Source organism: Rattus norvegicus, chromosome 7 (assembly GCF_021556685.1).
Source record: "Rattus norvegicus strain SHRSP/BbbUtx chromosome 7, alternate assembly SHRSP_T2T, whole genome shotgun sequence".
Lineage (NCBI taxonomy): Eukaryota > Metazoa > Chordata > Mammalia > Rodentia > Muridae > Rattus > Rattus norvegicus.
Window position 1 is genome coordinate 118091171 of NC_141540.1, and position 16821 is coordinate 118107991.

The 16821-nt window shown below is 46.1% G+C and overlaps 1 protein-coding gene and 1 long non-coding RNA gene across 7 annotated transcripts in view; one reads left to right on the forward strand and one right to left on the reverse strand.

Annotated features, from left to right (window-relative positions):
- The window catches only part of Arhgap39 (Rho GTPase activating protein 39), a 92833-nt gene extending 84062 nt beyond the window's left edge, over positions 1–8771 (reverse strand). For 5 of the 6 annotated variants that reach the window (XR_015624354.1, XR_015624353.1, XM_087558732.1 and 2 more), the window contains exon 1: positions 8586–8771. The gene's annotated coding sequence lies outside the window, so the exon portion shown is untranslated. 6 annotated transcript variants of the gene reach the window in all.
- LOC134479930 (uncharacterized) overlaps positions 1–16821 on the forward strand; it is a 65585-nt gene that overhangs the window by 30006 nt on the left and 18758 nt on the right. The window lies entirely within an intron of this gene.

Consider the following 16821-nt stretch of genomic DNA (forward strand, 5'->3'; position numbering starts at 1 on the left):
TATATTTGGTCTCACTCCTAGGAGATTAGTTCTAGCCACCAACTCAGAGATTCGATTGCCTCTGTCTCCCAAGTGCTGGGCTGGGATTAAAGGTGTGCACCTCCACCCCCTGGAGCAGCAGCTAAGCTTGTTAACGCCAGGCAAAGATTTCCGTATAGTAAGCAAGTGCTAATTCCTACCTGTGAATACACAATGTTGGTTCTCTTTAAGAACCTACCTAGGGGTCTGGAGAGATGGCTCAGTGGTTAAGAGCTTCTGTTACTCTTCCAGAGGACCTAAGAATGCTTTCCAGCACCCATGTCAGTTCACAACCACCCTGCAACTCTCTAATTCTTGTGGATCTGACGCCTTCTTCTGGCCTCCAAGAGCACCAGCAGGCATGCACACGGTGCCCATATATACATGCAGGCACATGTACAAATGTTCATATACACAAAATGAAAGTAAATCAATCTTTTAAAAGAGAGGGAGAAAAGGACCCTGCCTGCTCAGTGTAAAGTACGGCTTGGTCACTTCTGTCAGGGCCACAGCCCAAAGGCCACTACATTAGCTCTGAGAGCCACTGACAGCACTTTCCAGTTGGTTCCGCAAAGCCGGCAACCAACGTGGATTTTGAAAACAATTTATCATTTAAAATGCACTGACCAAGGACACACAGTAACTTCACTAAGTTCTAATATTTCACACAAATGAAGTGAGTAGATAAAGCTGAGGCTGGCAATCTGCCAAACCCTTGCCTCTGATTATCTGTGCACTGACTCCACACTGGAGATAAGGTGGAGATGGACTCCCCTCAGGAGACGGTCTCAGTTCTGTGAGGTGTAAGCAAGGTCCCAAATACCTGCTTCCTCCGCCCTGACTCCACACAGAAGCTGCTGGGCTGGAACCTCATGATTCTGGCTCCTTCCCTCCACCTAAGGTATGCTCTTCCGGGGCCGCTAAACAGCTCCTCCTCAGCCGCCAACATCCCTCTGTAACAAGGCCACCATCCGGTATACACCAGCCTAAAGTCTGCAACCCGTAGGCAACAAACGCCTCCTATGAGTATGTCAGGCTATTGCTTCATGCCACCCACAGACTGGGAGCATAATTCAATTCTGTGTGCCCAACAGAGACCTGGACTGTCTCCTTCACCTCTGGGCACTTGAGCATCAAGCTGCTGGTACACATCAGGTGTCAAGAAAGACTGGAGTAAAAGCAGGCCTAGCAGCAGAACCCGACACTAAGACTGTGCCCCAACAATTGAGAAGGACTAGCCTTAGCCAGAGAGCGGCCTTGGGCAGGGAGCCCTGTACTTTTCTAGGAGACACCTCAGGCAGATGTGCATCCCTACAGAGAACCCACAGGAGAATTTCTGTAATCCACAGCATTGTCCTTTCACCTTTATAGATCAGAGCTGCTTCTAGTACTCCCAGCTAAAAAATCCAAGGATTTCAGAACACAATCAAATACTAAATATAAAACAAAAGGTCAGCATCACTGCAAATCAATAGAAAACAACACGCACAGTTCTAGAATTTACTTTACCTTAACTAATAACACAGGTAGCACGCAATCTGATGCCTTAATAGCAAGAGGTCTGTGGGCTGAGGGAACTTGTGTGTGGCTCAGAGTACAATCCTGACAGCTGAGAAAATGCCCTCCACCAAGTCCCAGGGAATAGCAGAGGACTTGGGGTGGGTGGAGGTGCGGTGGGAGGAGATGGTAAAGACTGAAGCAGCAGGGAGGGGCTGTCACAGTCATGTCCGAACCTGGCTGGCAGCTGTACCCCCACTCTTTACTCGGCCACTACTGCACACTGCTCCCTTAAGAGGACAGAAGTGTTCTGTTGGCCCTCACCCACACTCTGCCTTACGACCCTGAGCAGCAGACAGGACAGTGGTCAGGAAGTAACCCGAAATGGAGTGTAACTCCAGGCTTTGCACCCAGACTGCACTGAGCAAACATCGCAGACTCTGCCTCAACACAACCCCAGACTATATCAGAGCCTTTTTGATCCCCAACTGTGAGATGTTTCCCTGAAAAATCCTAGTCATTCTTGTTTTTAACCCCTCCAATGAGATAGAGTTCACATACTACACGAGCCACCCATTTAGAAGTGTGTAATTTTAGTATATTCAAAGGTATCTAAAACCCTTCACTGGTCAATTTCAGGACACTTGCATTACCCTAAAAACCCCATGTCTCTGCCATTCCCTAGCCCTCAGTAACCACTAGACTGCTTTCTCTCTGGATTTGCCTACATTAGACATTTCATAGTAATGTAATCTCAGAAAACCAAATCTCAGCACTCAGGAGACTGAGGCAAGAGATCTTGAGTTTAAGGTTAGCCTAGACTATATAGCAAAAACCTATTGCAAAGAAGCAAATAAATAAGTAAGTAAGTAAATAAATAAATAAATAAATAAATAAATAAATAAATAAAATCATTCCCATGTCTGGTCTCTCTCATTAGGCACAGTCTGCTCCTCCCCTCTTCTTCTTCTTTGAAACAATCTCACTATGTAGCCCTGGCTATCCTGGAGCTCACTCTGTAGACCAGGCTGGCTTCAACCTCACAGACACTCACCTGCAAAGGTGAGCATCACTGCCTTCCAAGTGCTGGGATTAAAGCCATGGGCCACCACTCCCGGCTTGGCATAGTATTTTCAAAGTTTATGTACGCTATAACAGGAGTCAGTAACTCGCTTCTTTTTATTTGCCAATAATACTGCTTGGTATGAATCTATCACATTTTGTCCATCTGTCTGTTGATGATATTATGAGTTGTCTCACCTTTAGCTACTGTGACTATCGTGCCCACCTTCTGTGTAAATGTGCTGTTATTTTTTTGTTACATTTATTTAATGTGTATATGTGCATGTGCACCCGCCTTTGTGTGCATGCTATACAGCAAGTACAGATCAGAAGACAAGTTTTGGTTTTCTCCTTCCACCGTGTGGGTCCCAGGGATCAAAGTTCTGTGAATGCACATACACAGACACAGACAGACACACAGACACAGACACAGACAAAAACACAGACATACAGACACAGACAGACAGACACACACACAGACACACATCCCTCATGACCAGAGGGGGGTCAGATGGAAGATCTGGGAGAGATTAAGAATGAAGCTCAGGACAGAGCCATGTTTGCAGACCCTGGGCCGTAGCCTTCCAAGACTGGCCTTACGCTTTACTGCAGGGAACTAAGCCCAAGCTTCCACAAGAAACCAGGAGATTTCACCAAGCACCTGGGTACTTCCTCCCCATTATCTGTCTGAAACTATTAAATAAAATTAAGTTTTGGGAAGCAAAAATGAAGCAAATGTACCCAAATTGAACAGTTTAAACTTCAGGAAGTAAGAGAACAGAAAGGCCCAGTTAACTAGGAGCAGCCAAAGTAGCCAAAGCAATAGAAAAATAAACAGGTCTGGCTGGGTATTAATAAAACTTTATTGCCAAAAGAGACAAAAAAGAAGGGGAAGATAGGAAGTGTCTACTTACAGATTTTAACTTCTGATCTGTCTAGAGAACTAGCCTGGCCTTTCTATTGTAGATGTTGTTTGCTTATACACTTGAAATGTTATTTTTATTTTATATATGTAGATGTTTTCCCTGCATACATAGCTATGCTGTATGTGTATGCTGTATGTGTATGCTGTATGTGTAGTGCTGTGCCCAAAGAAGTCAGAAGAGGGCATTGGGTCCTCTGGAACTGGAGTCACAGATGACACTTAGCCTCCATGTGAGTGCTGGGAACCAAACCCAGGTCCCCTAGAAGAACAGTCAACACTCCACTGAGCATCGCTCCAGTCCAGTTCCAGTTTTCTTTGAGATGATGTCTTATGATGTATCCTTGTCTGGCCTGGAACTCACAGAGATTCACCTGCCTCTGCCTCCATATGCCGGGACTAAAGACCACTGCTGTAGCACTCCCACTGCTCAGACAATTTTATTTATTTTCTGTATGCATGTGTGGACATTGCATGCCAAGGCACCCATGTGGGAGGCAGAGGACATCTTCCGGGAGTCAGTTCTCTCCTCCACTATGTGAGTCCTGGGAAGTGAACTTGGGTCATCAGGATTGGTGGTGGGCACTTCTACCTCCTGAGCCATCACCAGCCTTGAAATGCTGCTGCTGCTGCTGCTGCTGCTGCTGCTGCTGCTGCTGCTGCTGCTGCTGCTGCTGTTGTTATTACTTTGTGAGTGTGTGTGTGACAGAGAGGGAGAGAGAGAAAGAAAGAGAGAGACAGACAGACAGAGACAGATAGGGGGGTGTGAATGGCCACAGGGGTGTGTGCAAAGTATGGCATAAAGACAGAGGTTAGAGGACAACTTTGTAGAATCCTTTTTCTCCTTCCACCAGGTAGGACACAGGATAAATCCAGGTCAGCAGGTTTGGTGGCAGCTGCCTTTAGAATCGAGCCATCTCTCTGGCCCTCTCATTTCTTTTCTCTATTTGACATGGTGTATCATATAACCCAGGTTTGGCCTCTAACATGCTATTTAACACTGGATAACCCTGAACCTATGATCCTCCTGCCTCCGACTTCCCTAAAGTATTGAGATTACAGGCATGTGCTACCACACACGGCTTTATGAAATGTAAGGGAACCAAAACTTGGGCTCCTGTCATATTAGGCAAACACTCTACAGCTGAGCTACATCCTCGACCCTGGGCTCTCTCCTTTCCAAGCTCCATGTTTTTGACCAAAAAATCCACATACATCCAAGTGATTACACATAGATTAGCTGTTCAATATAAAAAGTAATGAGTAAGCAATGCTTGTGGAGTGCTTGCATAGAATATTGAAAATATTTCCAATACTGATCATTATGCTTTTCCACTGAAAGCCTAAAAGTTAAAAAGCTGTATCACTGAAACAAAAAACAGAACGCACACACTGATATACATACAGACATACCACACACATACTCAAATACCCACATAGACAACACATACCACACACAAACGCACCACATACACACATATGCACACTACACACACATACCATACACAGACATACCACACATACACATAGCACACAAATACACACACATACACACACAAACACACAGATTTACACACTACATACAGACACATACACACATCACACACAAAACCATATACACACAAAACGCCAACTGAGAGGAACAAAACAGATGATGCCTGGCTCTTAGAATTCACTGTAAAAAGATTAACATGCATTCTACATGAAACAATGAACAGAGAGCGAATTACACATCACTATAACTCACAACAGATACCAACAAATCTCACTTATGTCACTATGGCACCAGAGAGCCACAGGACAGCCAGCATAGCTAACCTGCTTGAGTTCAAAAAGACATACCTAGTAAATGTTACTCACGGGGTTTCAGGTCCTGATCCCTGTAGGGACAGACGTGGGCAGTGCTATAAGCCAGGTGAGGAGAAATTTCCTAGGAGGATGGTAACAGTTGCCCTAGGACAAAGTCCAGGTCAGACTCTGTCACAGGGCACAGGGAAGACCTGGGACATGAAATTGGGGACAACTCAAGGGACCAACAAGAGAGTGAACACGGTGGCACAAGAATCACAGAGATCAATGCCTAAGGGTAAGGTTTTATCTGGGGAGGTAGAAAATGTGGTAACATGGGAAGAGGGTGTCGTGAGCTGGTAACCAGCACATTCTATCTCTGTATGTACATGGCTGGCTGCACAGCTAGTCTACTTCAATGAACAAAGCTTTGTGGCGTCCTTATGCAGTGCCCAAAAGGCCAACTGTGAGGATTGTTTGTAAGGTCCAGTAGAAGGGTTTTGCTAGTAAAACTGGATGTTTCAGCATAGGAACACAGTTCGAGGATTTTTTTTTTCCTTTCTCAACAGCATCAAGGAGTCAAGACACCTAAGGAGAGGCTGCAATAGCCAGACTGTGAAACCATGCACGGACCTGTGAGTCTGTTGTGTGTGACTCCTAATCCATGGCTCTTTGCCCCAGCACACATATGGCAAAGGCCAGAATGAAATGGGACTACTTTTTTCTTTTGTTTAAAGACATGGTCTCATATAACTCAAGCGGTTCATATAACTCAGTTTGGTCTCAATTCTCCTACTTTCTTCTCCAAAGTGCTAGACACCAAGTCCTTAAAAACAAACAAACAAACAAAAAACCATTCTCACTTTCACTGCCACAAGTCTCAAGACCTCACTTTTCTATCAGAGTATAAATAAGATTTACCACTTTCATGAGTAAAGTGAGATAAAGAGGGAAAGTAATGACTAGATAAACTGTCTCCTTGGAAAACACAGCAATTTCCCTCACTCTGTTTAAAGCCTGTCTTAACCTCTTCCAGTAATTTACCAAGGCCTGTTACCACGCAGGTAATACCAGGCTCTCATTTTTTTTTACTTATTTTCTCTTTGATGTCAACGTATATTTTAATAAGGTTACCTTTCTTAATTCAAAGGTTAACACTGAAGTTTGGCACTGTAGGCCTGACTCTTCACTACCCAAGGCCTGCATACTCCCTTTTTTCTGGCAATACCAACCTCATCTCTCCCAGTCTGTACTGTGGCATTCTGTGAAGTTCATCAGATGCTTGTTTACCAAAAATTCTTTTAAAGCAACTCTATGCAATAATTTATCTAAGTGTATAAAATTGGTTCTTTTCTCTTTAGAAAGATTTTCTTCCAACCAGCTAGCTGGCTCAGTGTGTAAAGGCACTTTGATCTGAGTTTAATCCCTGCAATCTATATGGTCAGGGGTGAGAGACAGCTCCTAAAATTTATCCTCTGACCTCTACAAGACGGTGCTGGCACGTACACAAAATGAAAATAATTAAACACACACCAGCACATACACAAAATGAAAATAATTAAACACACACCAGCACATACACAAAATGAAAATAATTAAACACACACACACACACACACACACACACACACACACACACAAAAGTATTTTGAGCCAAGCATGGCAGTGCATGTCAGACAAGATCATGAGTTTGAAACCTGACTGAGTACATAGCAAAACCCAGACAAAATTACAATTTTAACACACACACACACACACACACACACACACACACACACACACTCTTAGCTTATGTACTTTGTAGCACACAATCCAACCCATACCTAACAGCCTGCAACTTAGTAGCAAGAACAATTCTTGATACTCAACCTTCCCAGGTGTGAAAATTTTTACAAGTCTTAAGTCATAGAGTCCTCACAACAGCATTCTGAGACCAATACTATTAGTGTACCCATTTTACAGCCAAGAAACCAAAGGGCAAAGAGACCTTACTTAATACCACAAAGCCAGTAAAGGAGGAGTCATGACTCAAGGGCGGTCAGTCTGGCTCCAGAACCAGCACTCATTTTCACTCTGCTCCAGCCTCCTCAAGACAGCTGGTTAGACCACGAGCTGGAAGGAGCCATCTCTCCATTCCCTCCTAGGCACTCAGAATCCCTTAAAGACTGGCTTTCCGGACTATCCAGTCACACCTCTCCGTCTTCTAATTCCCTTCCCCCACGTTCATTGTAAAAAGGGGAGCCAGGGACAAAACCACCTGCTGTTTACAGACTGCGCCCAGGACGCAGTGCTCAGTTGCCCTCCCCAGCTCCCAAAGACAAACGTCCGTATTGTCTGCACCACGGGAGGAACTGAAGCCTTGCAACTGTACGTTTTTCTGCAGAGGTCACTGGAGGCCTGGCCAACCCGAACAACACTGAAGGGGGAGGGGGTCCAGCCGCATTTTTGCGGCTGAAGGTTGCGTAGCGCCCACAGCAGCTGCGGTGAGCAGCAGCATGGAACACACCCACAGCTGCCGCGCCCGAAGCGGGCAGCACGTTTTAAAATAAAGACAGCCTGGCCGGGATGCACAGCCTGCTGCCTCGCAGCCCCCACCCACCCCACGCCTGCCAACAACAGGCGCCCAGGGAGTTCCAAGTCTGAAAGGCCGGGTAGAGGACCACCCGAGCCTGCCGCAGAGGCCCTGCCGCGAAGCCAGGGCGCACCACGCGCAAGCAAGCCACGACCCGACCCAGAGACGCCCACCGACTCCCGGGCATCGCGGACAAAGCCTGGCCCGCAAGATCCTCGCCCGGCAATTACCACCTCTCACCACCCCTAAACGGACGGAGCCCAGCGCACAGGAAGGGCACAAGCACACCGGCTCTGGGCCTGGACACATAACGCATGCACACCTGTCCTCGGGACACACACCTGTCTGCAGGCCAGGCACCCTCACATCTCACATTCACCATCGGGTCCACCCCAACCCCAACCACCTCAAGCAAAGGGCTCTCACACAACTATCTTGGGCAGGGACACACACGCACTCACGCCCATCCAAAGGCCGGGCACGCGTGCAGACCATGGCACCTCACACCCACCCTCGGGCCCCTTCTCTTACGCAAACCCGCCTTCACACTCTCTGGCCCTCCGCCGCAGCGTTCGCGTGCGGACCCTCCCCGACCGGGTCACCTGGAGCCCCGATTCCTAGCACGACTGTGCTGGAGGGGGCCTCCGCCCGGGCCAGGCCGTGGGGCCGCATCGAGGCCTCTCCGCCATCTTCCCGGCCCGCGCCGCCCACCTCCCGCGCTCTCACCAGCCGGCCCTGAGCGGGGCGCGCCGCCACTGCCCCTCATCACCGACCGCACGCTGCGCCTCAGCTCCCGGCGGCTCCCGGCCGCCGTTGCCGCCGCAGCCAGCGCTTCACGTCCTGGGTCTCCGCCGCTAGTCCAGTGCGCTGCGGCCGCGCGTCCCCCGTCACCAAGCGCAACCCCCCGCCTCCGACTCCGCCCCCGCGAGGATGCTGGCGCCGCTAGGGGGCGCCGCCCGCGAGGCTGCAATGCGCCTGCGCCACCGCGCAGCCCCTCGGGAGCCCAAAGTGAGCCCTGCCTGGGTCGGAGGCCCCGCCCCCGGTGCAGCGATAGGCAGCCGTTTCGCTCTCACCTGTACCCACCGTACCCACCACTTCTGAAGGTCTAGGTCACCTCAGGTGTGTCCTAATGTGGGTGTGGCGTGACTTTATTAGTTCTAACCCTGCTGGGGTTCCTCAGCTTAAGATTTACCTCTTTCTTGACTCTGGAAAAGTAGCCATTGTCTAAAATACTCTGCGTACTCCCTGTTTCTAATTTCCCTTTATGATTTTCCTCTTATCTTCTTAGTTAACTGAGTTATCGTGGTAACTCAGACACAGCCTTAAATGCGCTCTCTTTTCTATTTTTTCTATTTTTTTATGTGTGTTGAGCGTATGAAGCATGTGCACGCACGTGCTAACGGTGTCCATGTGGAAATCAGAGGACAACTCCTTTCACCATGGGTTCTAGAGATAGAACTCGCACCCTTAGGCTTGTACAAAAAGCACTTCTACTCACTAAGCTCTTTTAAATTTTTATTATTATTTTTTAATCTGAGGCAGAGCTTCATATGGCCAAGGATGACCTTCAACTTCCTATGTAGCCAATGATGACTTTGAAATTTTAATCCTCCTGTTTTCATCTCTCCTGTGCCGGGGTTACAGACATATGCCACCACATCCGGTTTACACAGCTGTGGAGCTGGAACCCATTCTAGGAAAGCCCTTTACCAACCGAGCATCCTCAGCTGCCATTTGGTTTGGTTTTTTTTGTTTGTTTGTTTGTTTTGTTTTGTTTGATGAGCTCTTGCTGTGTGGACCCTGGCTGGCCTCAAACTTAAGATCTGCCTTTAACAGATTACAAGTGCGTTTGTCACCCTCCCAGTTTTTTGTTTCTTTTTTTTTTTTTTTTTTTTTTTTTTTTTGGTTCTTTTTTTCGGAGCTGGGGACCGAACCCAGGGCCTTGCGCTTCCTAGGTAAGCGCTCTACCACTGAGCTAAATCCCCAGCCCCCAGTTTTTTGTTTCTTTGTTCATCGGTTTTTGTTTGGTTGGTTTTGGTGGGGTTTTTTGGGGGGCGGGGGGACAGGTTTCTCTGTGTAGCTCTGGCTGTCTTGTAACTTGCTCTGTAGACCAGGCTAGCCTCAAACTCACAGCTGTCCACCTGCCTCTGCTTCCCTAGTGCTGGAATTAAAGGCATGGGCCATCACTGCCATCCACCAGTCCTTTTATTTAAAAAGAAAACAACAACAAAACAAAACAAAACAAAACAAAAAAAAACTTATTACCAGAGCCTAGAGAGATGGATTAGCAATTAAGAGTAAATACTGCTCTTCCAGAGGATTCAAGTTCAATTCCCAGCATCCATGTCAGGTGGCTCAAAACCACCTATAACTCTAGCTCCACGGGACCCATGCCTTTGCATTACTGTATAGAGACACACATAAAAAATAAACCTTCGGGATATTTTACTTATTTTGTGTGTATGCCTGGCTGCATGTGTCAAGACCTCCACAGAGATGTCAGAGAACAAGAGTCAGGTCGTCCCTTCTGCTATTTGGGTCATAGTGGCAAACACACCCTGACCCACTGAGCCATTTCCAGCTCAAGTCTTCATTTCTATGAGTAGCATTTAAATTCCACTTGGCAGCCAAATAAAATGGCCCAAAGCTCTTCTAGGACCACACAGCATTCCATCAATGCTCAGACCCTGTGTAAGAGAGTTCAGACCCATCAACCCCCTGCAGTACTGCAGGCCCCAAGCCCTGGGGATCTCCACTACGTTCACACTCCGCACTTCCTTGCTGAGTCATCCTATGCTGCATGCAAAGGACTAGGGCTCCTGTTCTGTCTGCAGCTCCCTCAGCAGTGCGGTTGGAAACAAACATTCTTCATGCTGCAGAAAGAAACGCACAAATAACAAAAGTAGTCGAGCAAGGCAATTTATCTTTGCAAAAATAAATTAACCAGGCTAGCTTGTACACTAGGGACGGAAGCTCACTTAGTTTTTATCCTAAGGCAGGTGGTGACTGTGTCTTTTTCCTATTGCCTGGGGTCACCTCATAGTCTTTCCTGATTGACTAGTTTTAAAGGAACCCAGCACAAAGAAGTAGGTGAAGGGGGAGGGTAAGGTGTCGGCTGGCTGCTACAGATCAAGTTTGGGAATTGGAGGAAGGTGGAGGCTTTATGGGGAAAAAAGCTTTACTAGGCAGAGGGAAGTAAAAGGCTTGAACTTCTTTATACAAAAGTTTTAGATGGGGCTGGGGATTTAGCTCAGTGGTAGAGCGCTTACCTAGGAAGAGCAAGGCGCTGGGTTCGGTCCCCAGCTCCGAAAAAAAGAACCAAAAAAAAAAAAAAAAAAAAGTTTTAGATGGCGTGAGATAGGCAGAAGATTGGCCTTTGGTGAGCTAATTACCTTTAATAGGAAAAAGGGGTTTTTTTTCTTGTTCACCTACCTGAAGCAAGTTGACTTGGATGAAGCAAGGCTATCTCCTCCTTGCAGCTGAAGAAACATCACCAACATGGCTGACTGGATTCCTTTTGAGTGTTTTTTGTTTGTTTCAATATTTTTGAGATGTTTATTATTTTTATGTTCATGGGTTTTCCTAAGTGTATGTCTATGTACCACATTCATGCAGTACCTGGGGATGCCAGAAGAGGGCATCAGATACCCTGGGATTGGAGTCGCAGACAGTGGGTGCTGCCCTGTGGGTGCTGGGAACTGAACCCAGGACCTCTGGAAGAGCAGTGAGTGCTCTTAACTGCTGAGCCATCTCTCCAACAATGCTTCTCCCCCTCAACCCACACACACTCCTGCTGCCTCTTCCCTTTTGAGCCTTTGGTCACAAACTTAGAATGAATGGTGCTTACTCCCAAGACGTCTTGTGGTTTTCTTCAGGAGACTTTCAAAGATGGTGGCCGTTACAGAACTTCTCAAACCCCTTAAGTTAGGCCTCCTATTGGAGACCAAAAAAAAAAAAAAAAAAAAATCTCCTATTACCAAACCATAGGACTGCCCACACCCATCTCTGGCCTCCCACTCTCCCTGCAGAAAGTTTGCAGTCTGCTCTGCTCATTCTGAAGGTTGGACTAGAGGTCTGGACTCATTTCTATCCCTTGCATTGTTAATATTCCCCTTTTCCATTGAATAGTTTTCAAGAACATTCAGAAAGATTCTAACGTCGTTCTTTTTTTTTTTTTTTCTTACTGTATTTTATGTGCATGGGTGTTTTGCCAGAAATATTTGTGTACCATGTTTGTGCCTGGAGCCTGAGGAGGTCAGAAAAGGGTGTCAGATCCCCAAGGAATGGAGTTAGGTGGTTGAGAGTCACTATATGCTAGGCTAACATGGGCCCTCTAGAAGAATAACCAGTGCTCTTTAATGGCCGAGTGCTCTCTAGCCCCTCTAACATTATTCTTTGTAAGAACAAAACACCTCCTTAACATCCTACCCTCTGCATCCTAACATACTCTTATTTCATTGGTGACCATGTCCAGGAAAAAATGTGTCTGGCACCTCAATATCGTCCGTCTTGTATTGATCTTTCCTTGTTCAGAGTTAAGCAAGGACACACTCATGTTTAGGTTACTTGTTGAATACAGTGCCTTCTTCCATTATCACCTTTTTCTTTACCTGTGGGGAGCATTCAACACCTTACAGTTGAATGGCCTTTGTTGATAGGAATTCTGATGCTTAAATTGTCAAGTTGGGAGGATTAAGAAATGGCCCAATTCTGGGCATGGGGGTCACATCCCTTTGATCCCAGCACTTGGGAGGCAGAGGCAGGTGCCTCTCAATGAGGTCAGCCTGATCTACATAGTATAGTCTAGGCCAGCCAGGACTGCCTAACATGATCCTGGCTTAAAAAAAGAAGAAGAAGGGGGAAGAGGAAGAATGGGAGAAGGAGGAAGAGGAAGAGGAAGAGGAAGAGGAAGAAGATGTGCCCCCTGTGACATTGGTGACACATACCTCTGGGCATTGCTGTGAGGGTGTTCCCTACGAAGATTAAGGAGGGAAACCTGGGCCTGACAATGGATGGTACCGTGGCATGAGCTGGGGTCCCTGTCTGAATGAAGAGAGAAAGGATATATCTTGTCTAGGTTTCCTGCCCCTTGGAAATGGTGAACAAGCAGCCTTATGTTTCTTCCACAATGGCAAGCCACTCCACCCTCACCATGCCTTCCCTAATCTACTTTCAAAGTGAGAGGTAGAAGAAGCCTCTCTCCCTTGTGTTGGTTCTTGTCAGATACTTGGTCACAGTGACAAGAAAACCCACACAGAAGCACTAAGTGTAGAGGTCCAGGGCTCCCAGGAACTGACCCTGTCCGTTGTCTGCATGTGACACAATAGGTGTCGGTTTGAGCCGAGAGCAGGAGGAATCACATCACACAGTTGAGGAAAACACCACATGTGTCTTCTAGTAAGAGGACTGGTAGTGGGAGAGGGACAGTATGACCACATTTCTCCTCCAATATGACTCTAAGTAAGGACTCAGACCCAGGATGAGGGTTCCTTAGAAGACAGTATAGATCTAGGTGTTCATGGATCTTTTCCTCACTGATACAGAATAGCCGATATAAGACCCAATGGTGCACGCCTATAATCCCAGCACTCAAGAGACTGAGACAGGAAGAGTAGCAAGTTCTAGTCTAGTCTGGGATACATTGTAAGACCAGTCAGTGATGATGTAACAAGATGGTGTCTCAAACACAGAAACAAAGTCTGACATATGCCCCAAACAGCTCCAGAGAATGTATAGATACAGTAAAAGTGAAATAAAAATGAGAGCATAATTCTTAATTAAGAGCAGCCTAAAGGGGGTGAGGGCAGTGAGGTGGGTCATCCGGTGAGACCACTTGCTACTATAACAGAGAATCTGGGTTTGGGTCCCAAGGTCCACGTGGAAGCTCATAACCATAACAAATGCAGCTCTACGAGGTCCGAAGCCCACCTCAGGCCCCTCCCCTGTGAGCATTGCATACATGTGGCACAGAAACATACATGCAGGCAAAACACAGAAATAATAGAAATACACAGGAAATAATGACAAATCTAAAACTATTCATTCACAATATCAATTCTATTAGATTTTTTTTAGATTTATTATATGAATGCACTGTAGCTGTCTTCAGACACACCAGAAGAGGGCATCGGATCCCATTACAGATGGTTGTGAGCCACCATGTGGTTGTTGGGAATTGAACTCGAAACCTCTGGAAGAGCAGTCAGTGCTCTTAACCGCTGAGCCATCTCTCTCCAGTCCCCCTAATAGATTAGTTTTATTTAAGCTTTTTAAACAATATATTTTGAACATGTTTTCCCCTCCCCCAACTACTCTCAGATCCACCCCTCCAAAAAAAGGAAAATCAAAACAAACAGGAAGACGAAAAATAACAAAAGAAGCCAGGAGTGGTGCCACATGCTTTTAATTCCAGCACTCAGGAGGCAGAGGCAGGCGGATCTCTGTGAAGCCAGCCTGGTCTACGGAGCGACTTCTAGTATAGCCAGGCCTAAACACAGAGAAACTCTGTCTCGAAAAACAATAAACAAAAAAACAAACAGCACCACCCCCGCCACACACACCCCCACACACAAAAGAAAACCCTACAAAAACAAACAAAAAAACCCCACGGAGTCTCCTTTGCTTTGCCTAAGTACTCTTGGGCAGGGGCCTGCCTTGCACTGCTCTTTATATACCCAGTGATGTTCCAATGGAGAAAACTGATTTCCCCCCTTTCTAGCAGGTATCAAATGCAATTGTCTTCTTGGTTAGGGGTGAGACTTTTTTCGCCTTTTCCACCCTGGGATTTCTGTCACATGTGAACCTATACAGACCTATTGTGTGCTGCACCATCTGTAAGCTGATATGCATATCAGTCCGTTTGTGTCTGGAAGATGCTGTTTCCTTGGAGACATCCACCACTTCTGGCTCTTACAATCTCTCCACCGCCTCCTCTTCCTCATAAACCCTTGAGCCCCGAGGGCTCTGATGAAAACATCCCATTTAGGACCAAGTGCTCCAGAGTCTTGTACTCTACCTGTTGTTCGGCTGTGGGTCTCTGTGCTAATTACTGTCTACTGTAAAAAGATGTACTGTCTACTCTGACAATGTGTCATTTAGTCATTTTATTGCTCTTTATGTTGCTTTAGTAGAGTAATAATAATATCAGTTTTTCCACTCGGCCCGTGACCTATCTCGTCTCATCTTCCCGGCTACTCTAGCAGTGTCTGGTATGCATCCTGTTTCATGGAGTGGGTCTCAAATCCAACCAAAAAGTGGTCCGTAACATTGTGTCACTCTTAAACCAGTATTCATCAGGACAAGCCACTGTCGCCTATTACAGAAGCTGTAGCTGGGCTATGCTAAGGCTCGCCTTTCTCCTCCATTAGTGTGCAGAGTACCTTCTGGCATAGTGAACGCTAGTCAGTTGGAGGTAGAGAGACTCTAGTGGGTCTAGATGTCCAATTGGGACATTGTCTTCTCCATTATATGTTTATTCCATTTAAATTCCTTTCATATATGTATGTATATATTTAGGAAGCTTCCATAATAGTAGGTTTCGGTGTTTTTATTAAAAGGCCTTTAGCGTTAGTAGTCCCTCCCATATTCCCTCTCTTACCCTGCCCTCCCAGCTCCTCCCTGTTAATCCTGCTAGATTCCCCACCACAAGTCCTCAATAGACACATGTGTATAATATCTGTTCACATTGAAACAAGCCTATTGAAAGCTTAAATACTAACAGATGAGAGATAACATGTAACATTTGGCTTCTGGATTGTGTTACCTCACTCAGGATGACTGACCTGCTAATTTCATGTTTGTTTTTCTTAACGGCTGACTAATATTCCATTTTGTAAATGACCACATTTCCACCATCTAGTCACCAGCTGATAGCCCCTAGGCTGTTTGCAGCTTCATGTGAAGAACACGGGTGAGCAGATATCTCTGGAGTAGGAGTTAGCATGCTTTGGGTGTATGCCCAAGAATCATATAGCTGGATATTGAAGTAAATCAATTTTCGGCTTTTTGCATTACTTCCACACTGGTTTCCATGGTGGCTGTATCAGTTTTCATGCTCATCAGCAAAGAATTCGTGTTTCCCTATTCTTAGCATCCTTGCCAGAATGAGCTGTCTTGTGTTTTATTGATCTTGGCCATTCTGACTGGGGTAAGATAAAATTTCTCAGAAGTTAATTTATATTTCCCTGATGGCTAGGAATATTGAACGTATTTTAAAGGTTTCTTTTTTTTTTTAAATGTGGTACAATATTGTTTTCCTTTTTTTATTGGATATTTTTTATTTACATTTCAAATGTTATCCCCTTTCCCCCACCCAGCCACCCACCCCTTTTCACCTCCCCTCTCTGACATTCCCCTACACTGTCGAGGCTAGCCTTGGCAGGACCAAGGGCTTCTCCTGCCATCGGTGCCCAACAAGGCCATCCTCTGCTACATATGCAGCTGGAGCCACTTTCAAAGGTTTTTTGTATTTCACCTTTTGAATACTCTCTGCTTCCTTCCTTACCCCATCTCTACCTGGGCTATTTGTTTTCTTGGTGTTCCGTTTTTTGAGTTCTTTATGTAAACTAGATACTAACCTCTACCAGATGCATAATGTATGTTCCGTTTTTTGAGTTCTTTATGTAAACTAGATACTAACCTCTACCAGATGCATAATGTAAAATGCTTTCTCCTACTCCGTAGGCTGCTGCTTTGCTCACACGACGCTGTCCCCTGCCACACAGAAGACTCTTAGCTTACTGGGGTCCCATTTATTGAATTTTGGTCTAAGTGCCTGTTCCATCAGTGTCCAGGGAGTTCAAACCTGTTCCCCACCTTCTGTTCTGTGAGATTCAGAGAGCCTGGTCTCATATTTAGGTCTTTGATGCATTTGCAGGTAAGTTTTAGAGTGATATATTTGAATTCTTCTACATGCAGACATCCAGGTTGACCAGCACCATTTATGGGAGTGTGTATTTTAAGA